Genomic DNA, 22,701 nt, shown 5'->3' with positions numbered 1-22,701 from the left:
GAGGAGAACTGAAGTAATTGGCTTCTGCTACGGTCAGTGACTATGAGTGCAGCTGTCAGACACAGCACTGCACATGAAGGGGCTGCGGACCGGCGCCGAGCACAGAACCCGCTGCACGGCTAAACCTAGGACAAACCTGATGGTCATCAGCTGGAAGCAGTCAGCATGGCGTTGAGATGTTACAATTCCTGATACATTTCCCATAAGGCGACGCAGTGAGGAATCCTAGATATAATCTATGGTTAATGTTATGCATGCAGCTCTGGATGTAACTGGAGTAGAACTGAGTAAAGATAATGGTGCCACCTCCCGTCATACTGTGACCGGGCACAATACTGGTCAGATAACGGTACCACCTCCTGCCATCCTGTGACCAGGCACAATACTGGTCAGATAACGGTACCACCTCCTGCCATCCTGTGACCGGGCACAACACTGGTCAGATAATGGTGCCACCTCCCGCCATCCTGTGACCGGGCACAACACTGGTCAGATAACAGTGCGACCTCCCGCCATCCTGTGACCGGGCACAACACTGGTCAGAAAATGGTGCCACTTCCTGCCATTCTGTGACCGAGCACAACACTGGTCAGAAATGGTGCCACCTCCCGCCATCCTGTGACCGGGCACAACACTGGTCAGATAATGGTGCCACCTCCCGCCATCCTGTGACCGGGCACAACACTGGTCAGAAAATGGTGCCACTTCCTGCCATCCTGTGACAGGGCACAACACTGGTCAGAAAATGGTGCCACCTCCCGCCATCCTGTGACCGGGCACAACACTGGTCAGATAATGGTGCCACCTCCTGCCATTCTGTGACCAGGCAAAACACGTCAGATAACCGTACCATCCACCGCCATCCGGTGACCGGCCCCAACGCGTCAGATAACCATGCCACCCACCACCTAGAACAGAGACAGAGCTGCGAACAGTAAACGGGCAGAGCAAAGCTGCTCATTCCTCCCCTCATATGACCCCTTCCCTATCAGCAGCGACTAACACGTGGCTGACCTAATTAATTCGACGGCACGTTATCTACAGCCCCAGATCAATATACCGTCCCCGCGACGGCCAGCGGCAGCAGACAAAGGGTTACACGCATTAACAGCCTCCGGGCGACACTCTGCGAAGGTAAAACGGGACATTTAAAGGGGTAACTCTTAGTTTCAGTTGCTCGCCATATTAAGATCTCCGTTTGCTGTCAGTGAATGGAAACATTAGGGTGCATTCACACGATCGTATGTACTCTGAAGTTCATGAAATGCGGATCCGCAAAAAATATGGATGACAGATTCATCAAGTTCAACCTAAAATCCTACTGTGTTGATTCAAACGAATGTGAGAGAGGTTGCAGCACTTCATTATGGCAGTTCAGTCTCGGGATCGGACCCCCTTGAATTATGCCATGTCCGCTGCTGCTGCTCTATTCAAAATTGCTGTAAAGGAAAACTGGCTTAGTTGCCCCTAACAACCAATCAGATTCCACCTTTCATTTTTCAGAGCTCCTTTAGAAAATGAAAGGTGGAATCCGATTGGCTGCTAGGAGCAACAAAGCCAGTTTTCCTTTACAGCAGCTTGTCTTTGTTGCCCATATCAACCACAGTGATTTCTTATGGTGCTCTCTGCAACCAATCACACCTGAGCTTTCATTTCCTGCAGTGCAGAGAGCAACCAATCCCATCAGAGCTCTCATTTCCTGCAGTGCTCTCTGCAACCAATCAAAGCGCAACTCTCATTTATTCTAGTGCTTGTGAAAAATGAAAGCAGTTCTGTGATTGGTTGCTACGGGCAAACAGTTTTTCCTTTCATTTTCAGAACTGCCCTTCACCCTGATACTCTAGTTACCTCCAGAGCTGCAGTGGAATCAGTCAGCATCATGCTAACAGAAACAGCCCCAAAGAAGACTCCCCAATATGCTGCAGTGCATTCTGGGATAAACTGATCACCCGGCATTAGGTTACTGCACACTTCATCTCCCACAATGCAATGCAGCAGGGAATATTCCGCACAGCGAGGTTACGCAGTCGGGGGCTTATCGCTTTGGATGTTACTTTATAAATCAGGCCTTCTGACAACCACACACTTTTCACAGTGGTTGTCAGCCAGCTTTCCCACACTCCTGAATGTAGTGACACATCCTTCCATAAACTAGTGCAAAATATCTAGGCCGACCTGCCATGAAGGAGCCTGGGAAAGCTGGGTGACGGCCCACGTGGAAGCCATAATGAAGGCCATAGAAGTGGTCACCCAGCTTTCCCAAATAATCCTGGGAAGGACGGATTAGCACCAGACACGTACAGAAAGCGGAACGAGGTTTAGTAAATACCAGGTGCAGCAGAGCCAAGTTCGTCAGATGTAGCAGAGCTCGTCTATCATTCGACACTACTCCTGGTGATATTATGTACAAACAACACAACTGCAGCAAATCCAGCTCTGCTACATCAGGAGAAAATACAGCGTGGAGACGTCCACGTTACTCTCCTTATAACTATACTCCTAGTCAATAGTTCCCACTTCCCGCAGTGCAGACACTAACTCATATACGCAAGTAAGGCGAAAACGGTCAGAAGAGACGCGGGGAGCACGATGGGCACAGCGACGCCACAGACGTCCTCCTAACTCTACACTAAATATTAGAAAATGGTAAGGGGACTGTGCAATAAATCGCTGATACATTTCTCCTGCACTGACACATTGTAGCAAACTATCAGGGCAGGAGAGAGATTAGCGCCTCTGCTGTATTTAAGACTGGATACAATAGTAACAAACCCTCGGCTGTGAAAAAGGATTATGAATGTGAACAGAAACGTCCCCATTCACTGACAGCAAGCACATATCTTGATAATGATATTAAGCACCCGGTGTAATAGGAAGTGGCAGGACTTTCATTACCGCACGCCTCGCCTTCTCCCCGTGCGGTGCGGGGAGTGACAGCGATGGTCACACGACGCGATCTGGATCTGACCGGGTCAGTTCCTCATTCACATAAACTCCAGAAGAAGCGCACAGAAAGTTCCTTACGACTCTCGCCCCTCCTGTAGCGGTTGCGCAGCAATATGAATCCCTATTGGGGGAAGGGGGGTCCATACTTAAAGGAGTTGTCTGCAGGAAAGATATTAATTATATATGGGATGCAAAAAGGGTTAAAAAAGCACAAGGTTACCCATGTCCACCACATCCAACCCGTCCCCCCCGCTGCAGGTTCTTGCTGCCCTCTGCTTCTGGCTCGACACACAGGAAATGCCTGGAGACGCCCGCTCATCCAATCACGTGCAAGGGGCGGGTCAGCACTACGGCCGGTCATTGGTCCAATAAAGGCTGGGTTGGCGATAAATCTGGTGACCGGGCAGCCGAGGACGCGCTGTAATCTGGACGAGACATTCCTGGGACACCCTCGCTGTGCGAACCCCTGCCAGGGGAGGAACACACGTGTCCTCCGGACGTCCTGCACATACCGCTGAGATGTTAGGGTCCCTCGTATCACTGCCTGGGGTGACCGACTGTCCGCAGATCATCACACCAGCAGTTGGGGCAGTGTGTTGTGTCGTTCCACAGCAAAGGCAGGACAGGAGCGCTCACCACGAGGCCTCCATACTGGAACCCGACCGTCGTGGGATCCAAGCAGGACCTGGATTCATCACTAAAGACGATACAGTTCCAGCCCGAGCAGTCCAGGCTTCACATTCACGACATTACGGCATGGCCTCACGGAACCACTGCTTCCGACATCTCAAATCCGCAATGCCGCATTTTCCGCAGCATGTGAATGACGAAATCCGCAGCTAATCAGTCACGTGTGACCCCGGCCTAAATGTCATTCAAGACATGACTATTGTTACATTTGCATCAGGTTTATTAACAAGACTATATATAAAAGTGGGGGGGAAAGTCAGCGCGTCTTATAGGCCAATACTAATGAGCGCTTCCATTATGGAAGCGCTCATTAGTACAGTAGGACCGGGGAGCAGTGAATACAGCGCTCCTTGTGCTGTCAGTACTTACCGCTCCCTTGTATTCTTCTGTTGGTGCCATGACGGCACACAGCGTGAGGACATAGACGCGCTTTGTGAAGAGCTTGATCTCAGGAGCACCGGCGTCCGGAACAGGAGAGGCAAGATGATTTACTTTATATGTCTAACATTGGGGGTCTGATCTGAGGTCTGATTAATATTGGGGCTTTGATCTGAGGTCTAATGAAAATATATATATATTTTTTTATTTTCCTTCTCTAAAACCTAGGTACGTCTTATAGGCAGGTGCATCTTTTAGGGCAAATTTATACTAATAGATCACTGTAATTTTTTTCTTACGGTATGCACTAATCCTCATGTACGATGCTAAAAATGTATTACGCAGGTTAATACGGTTGTGACGACACCAAACATGGGCATAACATTTTTCCTTTTTACACCATTTACTATATGGGCGAGATGGTTGACTGATATTATTATTATTATTATTATTTTTATTTTTATTTTATTATTATTATAGCCCCAAAGAAGCTCCTGTACTTCTTGGGGCGTAGGGCGTTTTACAGCGTGTTCGTACGCGCCGTAAAACACTCAGGTGAGAACCATGTCCATAGGGAAACATTGGTTTTTGCCTGTTGAGCGTTTTACAGTGCGTAGGAATGCGCTGTAAAACGCTCAGGTGTGAATCCAGCCTAAGTTTTACTTTTTTTTACTTTCCAATCCCCATGAGCAGATTATTTCCATTTTTTTAATCTAATGTACAAATGTATAAACGTACTGGTAGAGATCCATGTATACGTCAGACTCGGAGTACACAGTCAGTGGTCAGGGCGTACCCCAATGTGCCCCAACAACAGGGAATCTGGTCAGCCAGCTCTAGGGTCCTTCACCATTACGTCACAAGGTTTTGCCTCAGCCTTGAGCAAAGCAGTCAAAGGGTTAAACAGCGGCAATCCCGGGATCCTCTGATCTGGCACAACATTGCAAATCAGAGCATTTCAAGCCCCAGATTACAGGACGGCGCGGGGCTGTGGTTGCGCCGAGGCCTGAGCCCGGGGCACAGCGGGTAATGACATCTTCCATACAAACGGAGAATCTCAATGAGTATGAACGGCAGAGGCTGAACGCGATGGAGAAGGCTGCCATCATCTCACCAACCTGTAATTGGGTAATAATAACGTCAGGCCAAAATGAGAGACCTGACCAACATCACACAGCGGGTGGTCGGCCCCGGAACCTGTTACATCTAGTCAGCTCCTGGGACGGACAGAAACCAGGAGACAAACAATGGCGCAACCAGGTGGAGGCTCTAAGAGGGATGAATGGAACGGCCATGTAGGAATACAACCTTATAGTAAAGTATACAAAAGTAAAAGCCGAAATTAGTAAAAATATATAGAGAATATCATAATCATTGCCATACTACACAATGAGCTGCATCTCTATAGACGAGCATAGTCATATTCTATACTACAGAAGACCTGCTGACATCTATAGTGCAGTGTTCACAAGAATACAAGTACCACAATTTCATCTGCATTGTACAAGAATATAAATACTATAATACTGCTCCTATGTACAAGAATATAACTACTATAATACTGCTCCTATGTACAAGAATATAACTACTATAATACTGCCTCCTATGTACAAGAATATAACTACTATAATACTGCCTCCTATGTACAAGAATATAAATACTATAATACTGCTCCTATGTACAAGAATATAACTACTATAATACTGCTCCTATGTACAGGAATATAACTACTATAATACTGCCTCCTATGTACAAGAATATAACTACTATAATACTGCTCCTATGTACAAGAATATAACTACTATAATACTGCTCCTATGTACAAGAATATAACTACTATAATACTGCCTCATATGTACAAGAATATAACTACTATAATACTGCCTCCTATGTACAAGAATATAACTACTATAATACTGCCTCCTATGTACAAGAATATAACTACTATAATACTGCTCCTATGTACAAGAATATAACTACTATAATACTGCTCCTATGTACAAGAATATAACTACTATAATACTGCCTCCTATGTACAAGAATATAACTGCTATAATACTGCCTCCTATGTACAAGAATATAACTACTATAATACTGCTCCTATGTACAAGAATATAACTACTATAATACTGCTCCTATATACAAGAATATAACTACTATAATACTGCTCCTATATACAAGAATATAACTACTATAGTACTGCCTCCTATGTACAAGAATATAACTACTATAATACTGCTCCTATGTACAAGAATATAACTACTATAATACTGCTCCTATGTACAAGAATATAACTACTATAATACTGCTCGTATGTACAGGAATATAACTACTATAATACTGCTCCTATATACAAGAATATAACTACTATAATACTGCTCCTATGTACAAGAATATAACTACTATAATACTGCCTCCTATGTACAAGAATATAACTACTATAATACTGCTCCTATGTACAAGAATATAACTACTATAATACTGCTCATATGTACAAGAATATAACTACTATAATACTGCCTCCTATGTATAAGAATATAACTACTATAATACTGCCTCCTATGTACAGGAATATAACTACTATAATACTGCTCCTATATACAAGGAAATAACTACTATAATACTGCCTCCTATGTACAAGACTATAACTACTATAATACTGCCTCCTATGTACAAGAATATAACTACTATAATACTGCATCCTATGTACAAGAATATATCTACTATAATACTGCTCCTATGTACAAGAATATAACTACTATAATACTGCTCCTATGTACAAGAATATAACTACTATAATACTGCCTCCTATGTACAAGAATATAACTACTATAATACTGTCTCCTATGTACAAGAATATAACTACTATAATACTGCTCCTATGTACAAGAATATAACTACTATAATACTGCTCCTATGTACAAGAATATAACTACTATAATACTGCTCCTATGTACAAGAATATAACTGCTATAATACTGCTCCTATGTACAAGAATATAACTACTATAATACTGCTCCTATGTACAAGAATATAACTACTATAATACTGCCTCCTATGTACAAGAATATAACTACTATAATACTGCTCCTATGTACAAGAATATAACTACTATAATACTGCCTCCTATGTACAAGAATATAACTACTATAATACTGCTTCTATGTACAAGAATATAACTACTATAATACTGCTCCTATGTACAAGAATATAACTACTATAATACTGCTTCTATGTACAAGAATATAACTACTATAATACTGCCTCCTATGTACAAGAATATAACTACTATAATACTGCCTCCTATGTACAAGAATATAACTACTATAATACTGCTTCTATGTACAAGAATATAACTACTATAATACTGCCTCCTATGTACAAGAATATAACTACTATAATACTGCCTCCTATGTACAAGAATATAACTACTATAATACTGCTCCTATGTACAAGAATATAACTACTATAATACTGCTCCTATGTACAAGAATATAACTACTATAATACTGCCTCCTATGTACAAGAATATAACTATTATAATACTGTCTCCTATGTACAAGAATATAACTACTATAATACTGCTCCTATGTACAAGAATATAACTACTATAATACTGCTCCTATGTACAAGAATATAACTGCTATAATACTGCTCCTATATACAAGAATATAACTACTATAATACTGCTCCTATGTACAAGAATATAACTACTATAATACTGCTCCTATGTACAAGAATATAACTGCTATAATACTGCTCCTATGTACAAGAATATAACTACTATAATACTGCCTCCTATGTACAAGAATATAACTACTATAATACTGCTCCTATGTACAAGAATATAACTACTATAATACTGCTCCTATGTACAAGAATATAACTACTATAATACTGCTCCTATGTACAAGAATATAACTACTATAATACTGCTCCTATGTACAAGAATATAACTACTATAATACTGCTCCTATGTACAGGAATATAACTACTATAATACTGCCTCCTATGTACAAGAATATAACAACTATAATACTGCCTCCTATGTACAGGAATATAACTACTATAATACTGCTCCTATGTACAAGAATAAAACTACTATAATACTGCTCCTATGTACAAGAATAAAACTACTATAATACTGCTCCTATGTACAAGAATAAAACTACTATAATACTGCTCCTATGTACTAGTAGGGGTAGAAGTGAGTGACGGTATAACTAAGGGCATTTACCATGTGTGGAGACAATCCTAATACTTCTGACTATTGGTTATCACACAGCTTTCCCAAAGACAGACTATTTCACTTGACATAAGTATTTTGGTAGAATTCAGGCCAATGAAGTCAGAACAGATACACAACATTGTGGCAATGCCAAGGCTAGAGAAGGCTTCCTGTGGGGGCACCGCTCAGGAGGTGAGGATACTATGGTGATGGGGGCACAGGGGCTATTCAAAGAGGCGGGGAGCATATCATTAGGGTTGGGGGGTAAAGGTGCCACTAATGAGGTACTAGCAGTATAGGAAAGGTTGCATTCAGTGAAGGAAGAGCGGTGGCGCTGCCAAGGCGGTAGCTGAGCACAGAGAAGTAAGAGAACTGAGGAGATGGCAGTGAGGCTGGCACAGCTGGAGAAGACTGATCGCGCTGGGGAAGGGAAGGATTCTGATCAAAGTGAATCTGACGAAGCACGATGGGTATGCTGGAACTTGGAAGAAGAAGCAATAATGGGTAGGCTGGCACAGAGGAGGAATGCCTGGTAGACTGACAAGAAGGGTAAGATGTCAGGATGAGTAGACTGGCACATGGGAGGAGAGGGGGAATAACTAGTAGGTTGGCACAAAGGGAAATTACACTGGCCTGGAAGACAAGGAGAATGACGGGCAAGCTGGCACACAGGGTGAAATGATGGGTAAGCACAAAGGCGGTAATGATGGATAAGTTGGCACCTATGGTGGAATGATGGGTAAGCTGGCACACGGGTAGATTCATGGGTAAGCTGGCACACCGGGTGGATTCATGGGTAAGTTGGCACACCGGGTGGATTCATGGGTAAGCTGGCACACAGGGTGGATTCATGGGTAAGCTGGCACACAGGGTGGATTCATGGGTAAGCTGGCACACAGGGTGGATTCATGGGTAAGCTGGCACACAGGGTGGATTCATGGGTAAGCTGGCACACAGGGTGGATTCATGGGTAAGCTGGCACACAGGGTGGATTCATAGGGAAGCTGGCACACAGGGTGGATTCATGGGTAAGCTGGCACACAGGGTGGATTCATGGGTAAGCTGGCACACAGGGTGGATTCATGGGTAAGCTGGCACACAGGGTGGATTCATGGGTAAGCTGGCACACAGGGTGGAATGATGGGCTAGCACATAGGAGGTAATGATGGGTAAGCTGGCACACATGGTTGAATGATGGGTAAACTGGCAAACAGGGGGTAATGGTGGGCAAGCTGGCACACAGGAGGTAATGATGGGTAGGCTGGCACATAGGAGGTAATGATGGGTAGGCTGGCACATAGGCAGTAATGATGGGTAGGCTGGCACATAGGCGGTAATGATGGGTAGGCTGGCACATAGGAGGTAATGATGGGTAGGCTGGCACATAGGAGGTAATGATGGGTAGGCTGGCACACAGGGGGTAATGATGGCTAGCCTGGCACACAGGAGGTAATGATGGCTAGGCTGGCACACAGGAGGTAATGATGGCTAGGCTGGCACACAGGAGGTAATGATGGCTAGGCTGGCACATAGGAGGTAATGATGGCTAGGCTGGCACATAGGAGGTAATGATGGCTAGGCTGGCACATAGGAGGTAATGATGGCTAGGCTGGCACATAGGAGGTAATGATGGCTAGGCTGGCACATAGGAGGTAATGATGGCTAGGCTGGCACACAGGAGGTAATGATGGCTAGGCTGGCACACAGGAGGTAATGATGGCTAGGCTGGCACACAGGAGGTAATGATGGCTAGGCTGGCACACAGGAGGTAATGATGGCTAGGCTGGCACACAGGAGGTAATGATGGGTAGGCTGGCACATAGGAGGTAATGATGGCTAGGCTGGCACACAGGGGGTAATGATGGCTAGGCTGGCACACAGGGGGTAATGATGGCTAATGGCACACAGGGGGTAATTATGGCTAGGCTGGCACACAGGAGGTAATGATGGCTAGGCTGGCACACAGGAGGTAATGATGGCTAGGCTGGCACACAGGGGGCATTGATGAGGCAGGGGTAAACAGGTGAGATACCCAGGCGGCACACTACTCCCTGCTGCTCCGCGGCGTCCTCACCTGCAGTAGCCGGCCCGGGACACGGTAAGGACGGACGCTCTTCGGGCCTACAGTCCCCGCTGCCGCATCTCCATTCACTGCTTCCTCCTCATTGAAGCTCCCGGCTCTGACACACACTGCAGCAGCGGCGGCGGGGGCGGACACTCATCATCTCCCCGCCCACTCCTCAGCCTGCCAGGAAGGGCGGCCTCAGAGAAGAGTAGCAACATGGCGTCCGCTACACTACCACTTCCGGTCGCCATATTGTGGTTGGCAAATGCCAAACTGAGCACTGGATGGCAAATTTAAAGGGATCACTGATCATGACGTATCGCTATCTGGCACCTATTATGTATGTTTTCCTGAATAATATGCAAATTAGAACAGATTTCATCCTTAACCTCTTCATTGACAAACTGTTTTATGGACATCATTTAGCTATTTCTTTTAATTATTTTCTTCTGGTTGTAAAGTCTATGGTAGGTGGTCCCAAAACTGGACCATGATATCTATAGTGCAACAAATGGACGGTTAGCAAAAAATCTGGACAAGATACAATCGGATACTCATTAACTGGTTAGTCTCTCCGGTGTCATCCGAAAAAATGGATCCAGCATTTATTTTTTTTCACATTTTTATCGGTCTGAGCATGCGCAGACCGCAATACCGGATCCGGCATTAATGCATGTCAATGGGAAAAAATGCCGGGCATTCCAGTTAGTGTTCCGGAATTTTGGCCGGAGATAAAACCGTAGCATGTTGCGGTATTATCTTCGTCCTGAAAAGGCAAAAAGACTGAACTGAAGACGTCCTGATGCATCCTGAACGGATCGCTCTCCATTCAGAATACATGGGGATAAAACTGATCAGTTCTTTTCCGGTATTGAGCCCCTAGGACGGAACTCTATGCCGGAAAAGAAAAAAGCTAGTGTGAAAGTACCCTAACCGGTTCAAGAAGTGTGTCATTTAGATTTTCAGAACCAGAGACCGTTTCGCCATTTTTCGCACACGTCAGTTTAACGGCTATAACTTCTTTATCTGTAAGGGCTAGCAACGTGATTCACATTTTAATTTTTTTTGCTGTTTTTCATGAACACTGCAGAGTTCTTTTTATTTCTATTATTATTATTTTTCTTTTTTACAGGGCTTATAGTTTGAAAAAATAGCAAAAAGATATGCTTTTTTAAATTTTTAAGTGATCTTTTTTGGTAATAACATACTATTACCCCGTATTTTATTATTTCGCCATTGTCTACTGGCTTACATGTCCAGTTTTGGGTAATCAAGTTTTGGATGGCCTTATGACAGCAATTATGGTGTTTTTGGGGATGGGTTAGTTAGTTTTTAATTAATTTTTTTATTTTATTTTATTTATTTTTGTTTGTTTGTTTTACTTTTTTTTATCTGAACAGTTGTGACGATTATCACTGCTAGAGCTGTTAGACCCAGCAGGAGCCTCCTAGTACTGGCATCCCTGCCACCCAGTCTCCTGTCCACCAGAACCGACAGAGGCAGCAGCAGCACCTCCATGTACAGTGCGGACAGCACCAGAGCTCTGGTTTACTGCCCATTGGGAATGAAGAACCCTTGACTGTGCATGGCTACAAAAGCAAATTAGGATCTGAAACTAACACCAACAATTGCTCTGGAATAGGAGGCCAAGGAGAAGAAAACGGCATCAGAATATGTGAAGCGGCGACTGCAGCAAAGTAAAGGTAGCTGCCATTATGGGAAGAAGTGACAGGTCCTCTTAACGGGTGAGAACAATCTTTGAAGGGCATAAGGTCCTCTTTAACGGGTAAAAACCATTGTTGGAGAATGTGGCAGGTCCTTTTTAATGAGTGAGAACCATTGCTGGAGGATGTGGCAGGTCCTCTTTAAAAGATGAGAACCATTGCTGGAGGATGTGGCAGGTCCTCTTTAATGGGTGAGAATCATTGTTGAAGGATGTGGCAGGTCATTTTTATCGGATGAGAACCATTGTTGGAGGATGTGGCAGGTCCTCTTTAAAAGATGAGAACCATTGCTGGAGGATGTGGCAGGTCCTCTTTAATGGGTGAGAATCATTGTTGAAGGATGTGGCAGCTCATTTTTAACGGATGAGAACCATTGTTGGAGGATGTAGCAGGTCATTTTTATCGCATGAGAACCATTGTTGGAGGATGTAGCAGGTCATTTTAAACGGATGAGAACCATTGTTGGAGGATGTGGCAGCTCATTTTTATCGGATGAGAACCATTGTTGGAGGATGTGGCAGGTGATTATTAACGGATGAGAACCATTGTTGGAGGATGTGGCAGCTCATTTTTAACGGATGAGAACCATTGTTGGAGGATGTGGCAGCTTATTTTTAACGGATGAGAACCATTGTTGGAGGATGTGGCAGGTGATTATTAACGGATGAGAACCATTGTTGGAGGATGTGGCAGGTCTTTTTTAACGGATTAGAACCATTGTTGGAGGATGTGGCAGGGCCTCTTTAACGGGTGGGAACAGGTTTTTTTTATATATATATATATACGATTTTGTGCCTAGACACAAATTTCAAAAACCCCTTTGAGGATTTTCATTTAGGCATTTAATAAAAATATTTATTTTATTTTTTCATCGATATAGCCGTATAGAGGCTTATGTTTTGTGGGACAACTTGTATTTTTCATTTGCCACCATTTACGTTCTTTGCTCCTGGGTCCTTTCACCTAGGAGCACCACCAAAGTTCTGATGATGGCTGGAGTGAGGACCTAGTCTGCGAGTGCCCAGAGGTGTAAATGAAGCAGAAGTGAGAAGCAGTAAGTAAATGGCACAGTCTAATCTGGGGTCTGAATTTATTTTGCTCTGATCTGGGGTGTGTATATAATTTAGGGGGTCTGGTCTGAATTTGCCTCTGGTCTAAGGTCTCCCTTTCTTGAGAGCATCTGGTCTGAGGACTCCATTTCTTGAGTGAGATTGATGTGAGGTCTCCATTAAATGAGGGGATCTGGCCTAAGATCCCTCTTAATTTAGGGGTCTGGTCTGAAGTCCCCATTTATTGATGAGGTCTGGTCTGAAGTATCCAGACTCCATTAAATTAGGAGATCTGGTCTGAGGTCTCTATTTATTTCGGGATCTGGTCTGAGGTATCCATTTCTTGACAGCATCTAGTCTGAGGCCTCCAGTTACTGAGGGGTCTGGTTTGAGGTCTCCATTAAATTAGAGGACCTGGCCCTAAATCTCTATTAATTTAGGGGTCTGGTCTGAAGCCTACATTTATTAAGGGTGTCTGGTCTGAGGTCTCCATTGAATTAGGAGATCCAGTCTGAGGTCTTCATCTATTGATAGTGTCTGGTCTGATGTCTCAATTGCTTTTGGGGATCTGGTGCGATATCTCTATGTACTCATGGATGTGGTCTGGGGTCTAACTTAATGTAAAGGTTTGGTCTGTGGTCTTATTTATGTAGGGTTCTGACCTGGGTGTATATTTATTTATGGGTGTGATGTGTGATCAGAATTAATTCTAGAGCCTGGTCTGAGGTCTACATTTATTAAGGAAGGAAGGGAGGATCTGGTCTGAGGTCTGAATTTATTTAGAGACCTCTGTTGCCGGCGTCCTACATTTTATACTTATGCAGCTTATAATGTGTGTGGTGCCATTATGGCTAGCTTCAGCATCTCTCCTCTTCAGCCTCCACAACTAATTCGAAGTAGAGGATCACAGACAGTGGCTACCAGTGCTGACCACAGAGAAGAAATAGGAGGCTACCTAGTCCTCCCGACGTATACCTCCGACGTACAAAGCAAATGCAGTGAGATACACCCTCAGTAGAAGAAAGGAAATCCCTGGTGACCACAATGTTTCCTCCAGGTCACGAGGACAGATGAAGCAGTTCTGTAGTTTAAAGTACCCCATAAAACCGCTTCCCATATCTCAGCTTCCTAGACCACTGAAACTGTTAATTTTTTTTAGGTTTTGGTCTAAATATTCCAATATTTCAGAAATTCCATATCAGCATAAAACGATATTACTGTAAACCTATAAAACAAGAAGTAGAGAGGCAATAAAGGCATCCTCTGTGCTGCAGTCTCCATGTCCCCTGCACTTCCCTGACCTGTGAAATGTCTATATACGGTCACATGTAATATAGCGAAAAAGCAGAAGACGTGTCTCTTATTAACGTTCTGTGGGAGCGGCCGTCGCGGTTCCCTGCTCCCTTCTAATCTTTATGACAGAAGCAGCTTCCATGGAAGATGGATAGGGCTAATAATCCAGAGCCCGGCCTCAGCTCCGCATCGGACATAGCAGGTGAAGATTTGCTTTTCTGGTGTAGGGACTGCCAGAAGATGCGCCAAATTTATTACGAGATTTTTGAAAAATGTCGTCGTCGTCCCCCCCCCAGTTCATCTATCACGAGACTGGGTGTCCTTAAATCATCTCAGACATTGGTGGCATATCGCTAGGATGAGGGTCCCCGATGGGGGATCGCTAGATGAGGGTCCCCTATCTCAATAACGGTGCCCCAAATGCAAAGGTGAGCGCACTGTACATGCGCAGTGTGCTCTCCATTTACTCCTATGGGAGTTACGAAAATGGGCAAGAGGTCTGTAAGGACTTAGGACCTAGGAAAAAGCAGCAGTTCTCAAAGGAGCATCGTGGCTTCTTCAAATAGCTGATCGGTGGGGATGCTGGGAGTTGTACCCCCACCAATCTGATACTGATGACCTATCCTGAGCAATATTCTACTCCTGGAAAACTGCTTTATCCCATCAGGACATATAATGTTATAGAGGGGTGCCCCCAAACAGGACCCCCTCTATGAGCAAAAAATAAAGACCACTAATAGACAATCATTCATCCTCAATGGCCACCAAAACACATAGGCATCTTCCCCTGGCATACAGGTTGAACAGAGTGCAGAAGGGGCACGGGATTCCATTTTCAACATTGGTGGAGGTCCCAGTAGTGGGAACCCCCACCCCCCCACCCCCCCGCAATCAGATCCTGCAGATAGGTGATACGTCTCAAAGTTTCGGGCCTACACCATACTGCGGTGCCCATAGAATGAGTGGGGAAATCAGAGACCTCCAATCCATGACTGAAGACTCATGTCTACTAGGAGATGCATCAAGTTGATTGTTTTGGTGGAGTTACCCTTTAAGGCAATAACCTTTGTAGCTCAGATAGATTTGATGTGTTTCTTTCCAGGATTATGGAACTGGTTGTCAACCTTCGAATGACCTTTGGGAAATATGGTATGAAATGCTGGAGACCGATCGGTCAATGACAGCTCCTCTGTGTGCACATGACTCATCCCGGGAAAATAAAACACGAGAATGAAAAACTCTAGAGCCCTTAGTGACATGGCCGCAGCTTGTCTAGTCACCATTGTGCTCAACATAGGCCAAACGTACACTATTTTGGCCTCTAACGAGTGAACGGGGACCTTTGGATATGTTTGCCGTATACAGCCGCAGCTTTCCCAGTGCTGCTTACATAACATTTTGTGTATGCAGCTCCCTTGCAGACCCATGTGCCTCCATGGTTATTCCTTTCCCAACCAGCGCCGTAATAATACGGCGCTGGCCGGGTCTTTAAAGATGGCGCCCACTCCTGAGCGCTGCGGGCTCCATAGCCACGGGTGGCCGCCTGCTTCTTATGGCAGACACCCGTGGCTCATGTGGGCAACCGGCAGTAATGCTGATCGTGGACATTTAACCCCTCAGATGCTGTGGTCAAGACCACTGCATCTGAGCGAGCTGAAAACCGAAAGTGCGTGCTCCGGCTCCCCCGTGTGGTGATCGGAGGAGCAGGAGCGTGTGCGCAGCAGCCCCTGTCTTTGTGAATGATAGCAGGCTGCTGCATAGTATTTCCTATGGAGCCTTTGCCTGTAATAGGGCTCCATAGGAAAGTAGTAAATCCATCATAGACTCCAATGCAAGCGCATTGGAGTCTATGATAGTAGCAATCAGATGATAGTTCCTATGGGAACTATAAAAAAGCGTAAAAAAAAAAAAAAGAAAAAGTAAAAAAAAAAATTCAAATCACCCCCTTTCTTCCAAAATAAAAATTAAAAAAAATTAAAAAAAATACACATCATGGGTGTCGCGATGTGCGAAAAAGCACATACAAAAAAAACTATAAAAATATATTCCCCATACGGCAAACAGCAAAACGGAAAAAAGCGTCAAAATGGCCGATTCTCAGTTTTTAGTCGCTTCATTCTCTCCAAAAAATTAAATAAAAAGTGATCAAAAAGTCATACACAACCAAGAATGGTATCAATGAAAAGTTCAGATCGCCCCGCAAAAAAACGAGTCGCCATACAGCTCCGTACACATAATTACAAAAAAGTTATAGGGGTCAAAATATGGCGACAAAAAAAAGAAAACTGATTTTTTTTTCCCACTTTAAATTTTTTTATCACTATCAAAACACAAGAAAAACTATACATATAAGGTATCGCCGGATTCGTACTGACCTGTAGAATAAAAGTAACTGGTCAGTTTTATCTCACATCAAACGTCGTAATAAAAAAAAAATTAAAACTGTGGTGGAATTGCTTTTTTGTTTGGCAATTTCACCCCATTTGGAATTTCTTTCCCGCTTCCCACTACATCATATGCAATATTAAATGGTGGCGTTCGAAAGTACAACTTGTCCCGCAAAAAACAAGCCCTCATATGGCTATGTGAACAGACAAATAAAAAAGTTTTATTATAAAAGAGCGCAAAACAAAAATGCAAAAAAATAAAAAAACTCTGGGGGTGAACGGGGTAAAGTCTTTGTAGCATGATCCTGCATTCATACTCCCATCCGTACATTGGGCTGGTTATAGTAAGGGACGGTAGGATCAGACTACATATGGTTAGTTACCATGGAGACACATCGTTCTGCATAGGAATCGTGGACAGAATATGGTTGAATATATTATAGCTTCATCAGAGCAATTAATTGCTTGCAACATGTAACGAGCCTCATGACCAGCAATCAACAATGTATCTTTTCTTTAAAAAATAATAATAATAGTACAATGTTATACCAGAATATTAACACCGCTGTGACCGTCACTGGTGCCGGAACAGAAAAATCCAGAGGCTTTTCAGAGATGTCAGGATATCCCGGAGCTCGTGACCTAAATCCAGTGTCATAAAAAGGGATCTGGAGGAAGAAGAGATTTAATGCTCGAGCTTCAAATACACCCATCACCCCGGCTCTAACAGTGCTATGGAGCAGGACCTTATCAGAGAGCTATGGATGAGGATCATATTAGAGGGGGGGCTGCAGGGAAGAATGACCCACGGCATCATGCAGGATAGACTGCGGAGGATGGAGCTGCCGGGACACCAGGACCTTATCCAAGGTACTGCCCATATACCCGACAGAGACTGGACCCCACTGTTCTCTCAGCTGTTTGTCCTTCAGACTTTCCATGGGTGAACATAGGGGTGTACTCTCCGAGAATGTAGTGGATGTCGCCTGCAGTCCTATGTAACACCACAGATAACACAGTGATATCTCTCTGAGTACAGCTAATGTAGTAGATGTTACCCGCAGTCCTATGTAACACCACAGATAACACAGTGATAACTCTCTGAGTACAGATAATGTAGTAGATGTTACCCGCAGTCCTATGTAACACCACAGATAACACAGTGATACCTCTCTGAGTACAGATAATGTAGTAGATGTTACCTGCAGTCCTATGTAACACCACAGATAACATAGTGATACCTCTCTGAGTGCAGATAATGCAGTAGATGTTACCTGCAGTCCTATGTAACACCACAGATAACATAGTGATACCTCTCTGAGTGCAGATAATGCAGTAGATGTTGCCTGCAGTCCTATGTAACACCACAGATAAGTCAGGGATAACTCTCTGAGTACAGATAATGTAGTAGATGTTACCCGCAGTCCTATGTAACACCACAGATAACACAGTGATACCTCTCTGAGTACAGATAATGTAGTAGATGTTACCTGCAGTCCTATGTAACACCACAGATAACATAGTGATACCTCTCTGAGTGCAGATAATGCAGTAGATGTTACCTGCAGTCCTATGTAACACCACAGATAACAGTAATAACTCTGAGTACAGATAACATAGTAGATGTCACCTGAAGTCCTATGTAACACCACAGATAACTCAGTGATAACTCTCTGAGTACAGATAATGTAGTAGATGTAACCTGCAGTCCTATGTAACACCACAGATAACATAGTGATACCTCTCTGAGTGCAGATAATGCAGTAGATGTTACCTGCAGTCCTATGTAACACCACAGATAACAGTAATAACTCTGAGTACAGATAACATAGTAGATGTCACCTGAAGTCCTATGTAACACCACAGATAACTCAGTGATAACTCTCTGAGTACAGATAATGTAGTAGATGTAACCTGCAGTCCTATGTAACACCACAGATAACACAGTGATAGCTTTCTGAGTACAGATAATGTAGTAGATGTCACCTGCAGTCCTATGTAACACCACAGATAACACAGGAATAATTCTGAGTACAGATAATGTAGTAGATATCACCTGCAGTCCTATGTAACACCACAGATAACACAGTGATAACTCTCTGAGTACAGATTGTGGAGTAGATGCCACGTGTAGTCCTATGTAACACCACAGATAACACAGGAATAATTCTGAGCACAGATAATGTAATAGATGTTACCTGCAGTCCTATGTAACACCACAGATAACACAGTGATAGCTCTCTGAGTACAGATAATGTTGTAGATGTCGCCTGCAGTCCTATGTAACACCACAGATAACACAGTGATAACTCTGAGTACAGATAATGTTGTAGATGTCGCCTGCAGTCCTATGTAACACCACAGATAACACAGTGATAACTCTGAGTACAGATAATGTAGTAGATGTTACCAGCAGTCCTATGTAACAGCACAGATAACACAGTAATAACTCTGAGTACAGATAATGTAATAGATGTTCTCTGCAGTCCTATGTAACACCACAGATAACACAGTGATAGCTCTCTGAGTACAGATAATGTAGTATATGTCGCCTGCAGTCCTATGTAACACCACAGATAACACAGTGATAACTCTCTGAGTACAGATAATGTAGTAGATGTCGCCTGCAATCCTATGTAACACCACAGATAACACAGTGATATCTCTCTGAGTACAGATAATGTAGTAGATGTTGCCTGCAGTCCTATGTAACACCACAAATAACAGTGATAACTCTGAGTATAGATAATGTAGTAGATCACTAGCAGTCCTATGTAACACCACAGATAACACAGTGATAACTCTGAGTACAGATAATGTAATAGATGTTATCTGCAGTCCTATGTAACACCACAGATAACACAGTGATAACTCTCTGAGTACAGATAATGTAGTAGATGTCGCCTGCAGTCCTATGTAACACCACAGATAACACTGTGATACCTCTCTGAGTACAGATAATGTTGTAGATGTTGCAGATGTTGCCTGCAGTCCTATGTAACACCACAGATAACACAGTGATAACTCTCTGAGTACAGATAATGTAGTAGATGTCACCTGCAGTCCTATGTAACACCACAGATAACACAGTGATACCTCTCTGAGTACAGATAATGTAGTAGATGTTACCAGCAGTCCTATGTAACACCACAGATAACACAGTGATAACTCTCTGAGTACAGATTGTGGAGTAGATGTCACCTGCAGTCCTATGTAACACTACAGATAACACAGTGATACCTCTCCGAGTACAGATAATGTTGTAGATGTTGCCTGCAGTCCTATGTAACACCACAGATAACACAGTGATACCTCTCTGAGTACAGATAATGTAATAGATGTTCTCTGCAGTCCTATGTAACACCACAGATAACACAGTGATACCTCTCTGAGCACAGATAATGTAGTAGATGTCACCTGCAGTCCTATGTAACACCACAGATAACACAGTGATAACGCTGAGTACAGATAATGTAGTAGATGTCGCCTGCAGTCCTATGTAACACTACAGATAACACAGTGATACCTCTCCGAGTACAGATAATGTTGTAGATGTCGCCTGCAGTCCTATGTAACACCACAGATAAGTCAGGGATAACTCTCTGAGTACAGATAATGTAGTAGATGTCACCTGCAGTCCTATGTAACACCACAGATAACACAGTGATACCTCTCTGAGCACAGATAATGTAGTAGATGTCGCCTGCAGTCCTATGTAACACCACAGATAAGTCAGGGATAACTCTCTGAGTACAGATCCACAGACACAACTTTGCTTGGCGCCACAGAAATGCCAAGCCCTGAGCAAAGTCCAGAGATATTTGCAATGAAAATCTGATCTCAGAGCTCTGGACCTCAGACTGGGCCGAAGGTTCACCTTCCAACAAGACAACGACCCTGAGCACACCGCCAAGTCTAATACTGCCTCCAAGGGCCCGATGAATGTCCTTGTGAATGGCCTTGTGTGGCCCGGCCAGAGCCTTGAACATCTCAATGGAACATCTCTGGAGAGACCTGGAAACAGCTGTCCACCCATGCTCCCCATCCAACCTGACTTAGCTTGAGAGGATCTGCGGAGAGGACCTCTTTGGATTTTTAGCTTGGAAATACAAGATAATAAGTTAAAAAAAAACTGGTACTTTCTGCCCAAAACAGCGCCACCTCTGTCTATGGATTGTATATAGTATGGCAGCTTAAACCCATTTAAGGCCTCATGCACACGATCGTATGTATTTAGCGGTTCTCAAAAAGCGGATCCGCAAAAAATACGGATGCCGTCTGTGTGCATTCGGTATTTTGCGGAACGGAACAGCTGGCCCCTAATAGAACAGTCCTATCCTTGTCCGTAATGCGGACAATAATAGGACATGTTCTATTTTTTTGCGGAGTGGATATACGGAAATGGGGTAACTTCCTTTTTTTTTTGCGGACCCATTGAAATGAATGGTTCCGCATACGGTCCGCAAAATGGACACGGAAAGAAAATGCGTTTGTGTGCATGAGCCCTAAGTCAATGGATCTGAGATGCCGTACCCGACACCGCCTATGGGCAAAAGTGGCCCTGTTTTTGTTTCCTTCAAATGAGGCTGAGCCGCAATACCAGATGCAACCTATGAAGAAGAGTGGCGCTGTTTCTGGGGGGGGGGGGAGGGAAATGCTCCTTTACTAATCCTTGGCAATTCTTGACCGAAAATGGCGCCGCAATTGGTTACAGCAACCAAAGAGACTTGGCTTCTATAGTCATTTCTCAATGCAGTTTTCCAGGACAGAAGGGATGGCGGAGTCGCCCTCTAGAGGACGGTTTGCAGCCCCTGTACATTATATTGTCACTAAGAACACGCGCTCCCCAGACCTGCGCTCCGAGTGTTTATCTCGCGTTATTCGCCTGTGCAGACGAGTTCATTGTGTCAAAAGACAGAGCGCTGCAGCTGTGCGCGGGAGCCGCCGCGTCCTGGCTTCTGCGTTCTGCTGTGTAGTGAATGAGGCATCAGCCCCATCTCCGGTCAGGTCTTGTCATATACCGTAATAAGTCGTAATATAAAATCCAAATCCAGCACCGAAAAAACAGCCCCAGCAGCGCGCAGATTAGCAGATTACTACATTGCTCAAGATACAGTATCTATCCTGCAGGAAGTATGCCCATTTCATCAGCCACCCTCCAGGTGTCATATTTGAATCCCGACACCCCCATCATTCAGTTCTCTGACGGGAGTACAAATGGCTCGTTCTCTTCCTTCTACACCAAGCACAGCGCCCTACACTGTATAGTGGCTGTCGTAGGTACTGCAGCTCAGTCCCCTTCACTAGAACTGGACTAAGCTGCACAAAGGCCGACAGAGACATTGTCAAAGGCTAGGGCCCAACAGAGAGGATGACGGGAGTCGGAACCCATCGATCACATGTGGATGACCTATTTGGAGGACTGGCCATCAATACTGTACTCCTGCAAAACCCCCTTGAACACGCCTGATCTTTTCTACAAGCAGGAGATAAGCGTTATCAGATGCATCTGGCAGACGCTTATCCCAGATGCCGCTAAACATGCATGCTCAGCCACATGATGTCTTCGAGCTCGCAGCGTCTTGCTGCGGGAGTCTCAGGAAGAGCTGGCGGAGGCTGCTGTTTGCTTCACCCCTAATTCCCTGCCTTGGCTTCAGTAGCCGCCCACCAGCAGCAGAGGGGCTGTTATTGGCATGACATGGGCACAGGGGCAGTTGACTCAAAAGCTGTGTACTCCCCTGCCCCTGACCACAAAGCACTGAGGAAAGGGGGGCCCAAGCTGAACTCTTGCACTAGGGCCCATGAGTCTTTAGCTACGCCCCTGGCGGAGATGTATACACCTTGGCTTCAAGAGATCACTGCACATGCGCCGTGATCGCTGTGATGCGGGAGGATCAGAGATGAGCGGTCCACGGTCCTGTGGCTCCAGATGCACCAGTGT

General features: G+C 44.3%; 1 protein-coding gene across 3 annotated transcripts in view; it reads right to left on the bottom strand.

Moving 5' to 3' along the window:
* The window catches only part of CYRIB (CYFIP related Rac1 interactor B), a 153,381-nt gene that overhangs the window by 69,653 nt on the left and 61,027 nt on the right, over nt 1-22,701 (bottom strand). For 2 of the 3 annotated variants that reach the window (XM_040434359.1, XM_040434358.1), the window contains exon 1: nt 10,317-10,447. The exons of the other annotated variant lie outside the window; for it this stretch is intronic. The gene's annotated coding sequence lies outside the window, so the exon portion shown is untranslated. Of the gene's footprint in view, nt 1-10,316; nt 10,448-22,701 lie in introns of those variants that run through there. 3 annotated transcript variants of the gene reach the window in all.

The sequence above is a fragment of the Bufo bufo genome, chromosome 5 (assembly GCF_905171765.1).
Source record: "Bufo bufo chromosome 5, aBufBuf1.1, whole genome shotgun sequence".
NCBI classification, from domain to species: domain Eukaryota; kingdom Metazoa; phylum Chordata; class Amphibia; order Anura; family Bufonidae; genus Bufo; species Bufo bufo.
This window is presented reverse-complemented; position numbering and strand designations above follow the sequence as displayed.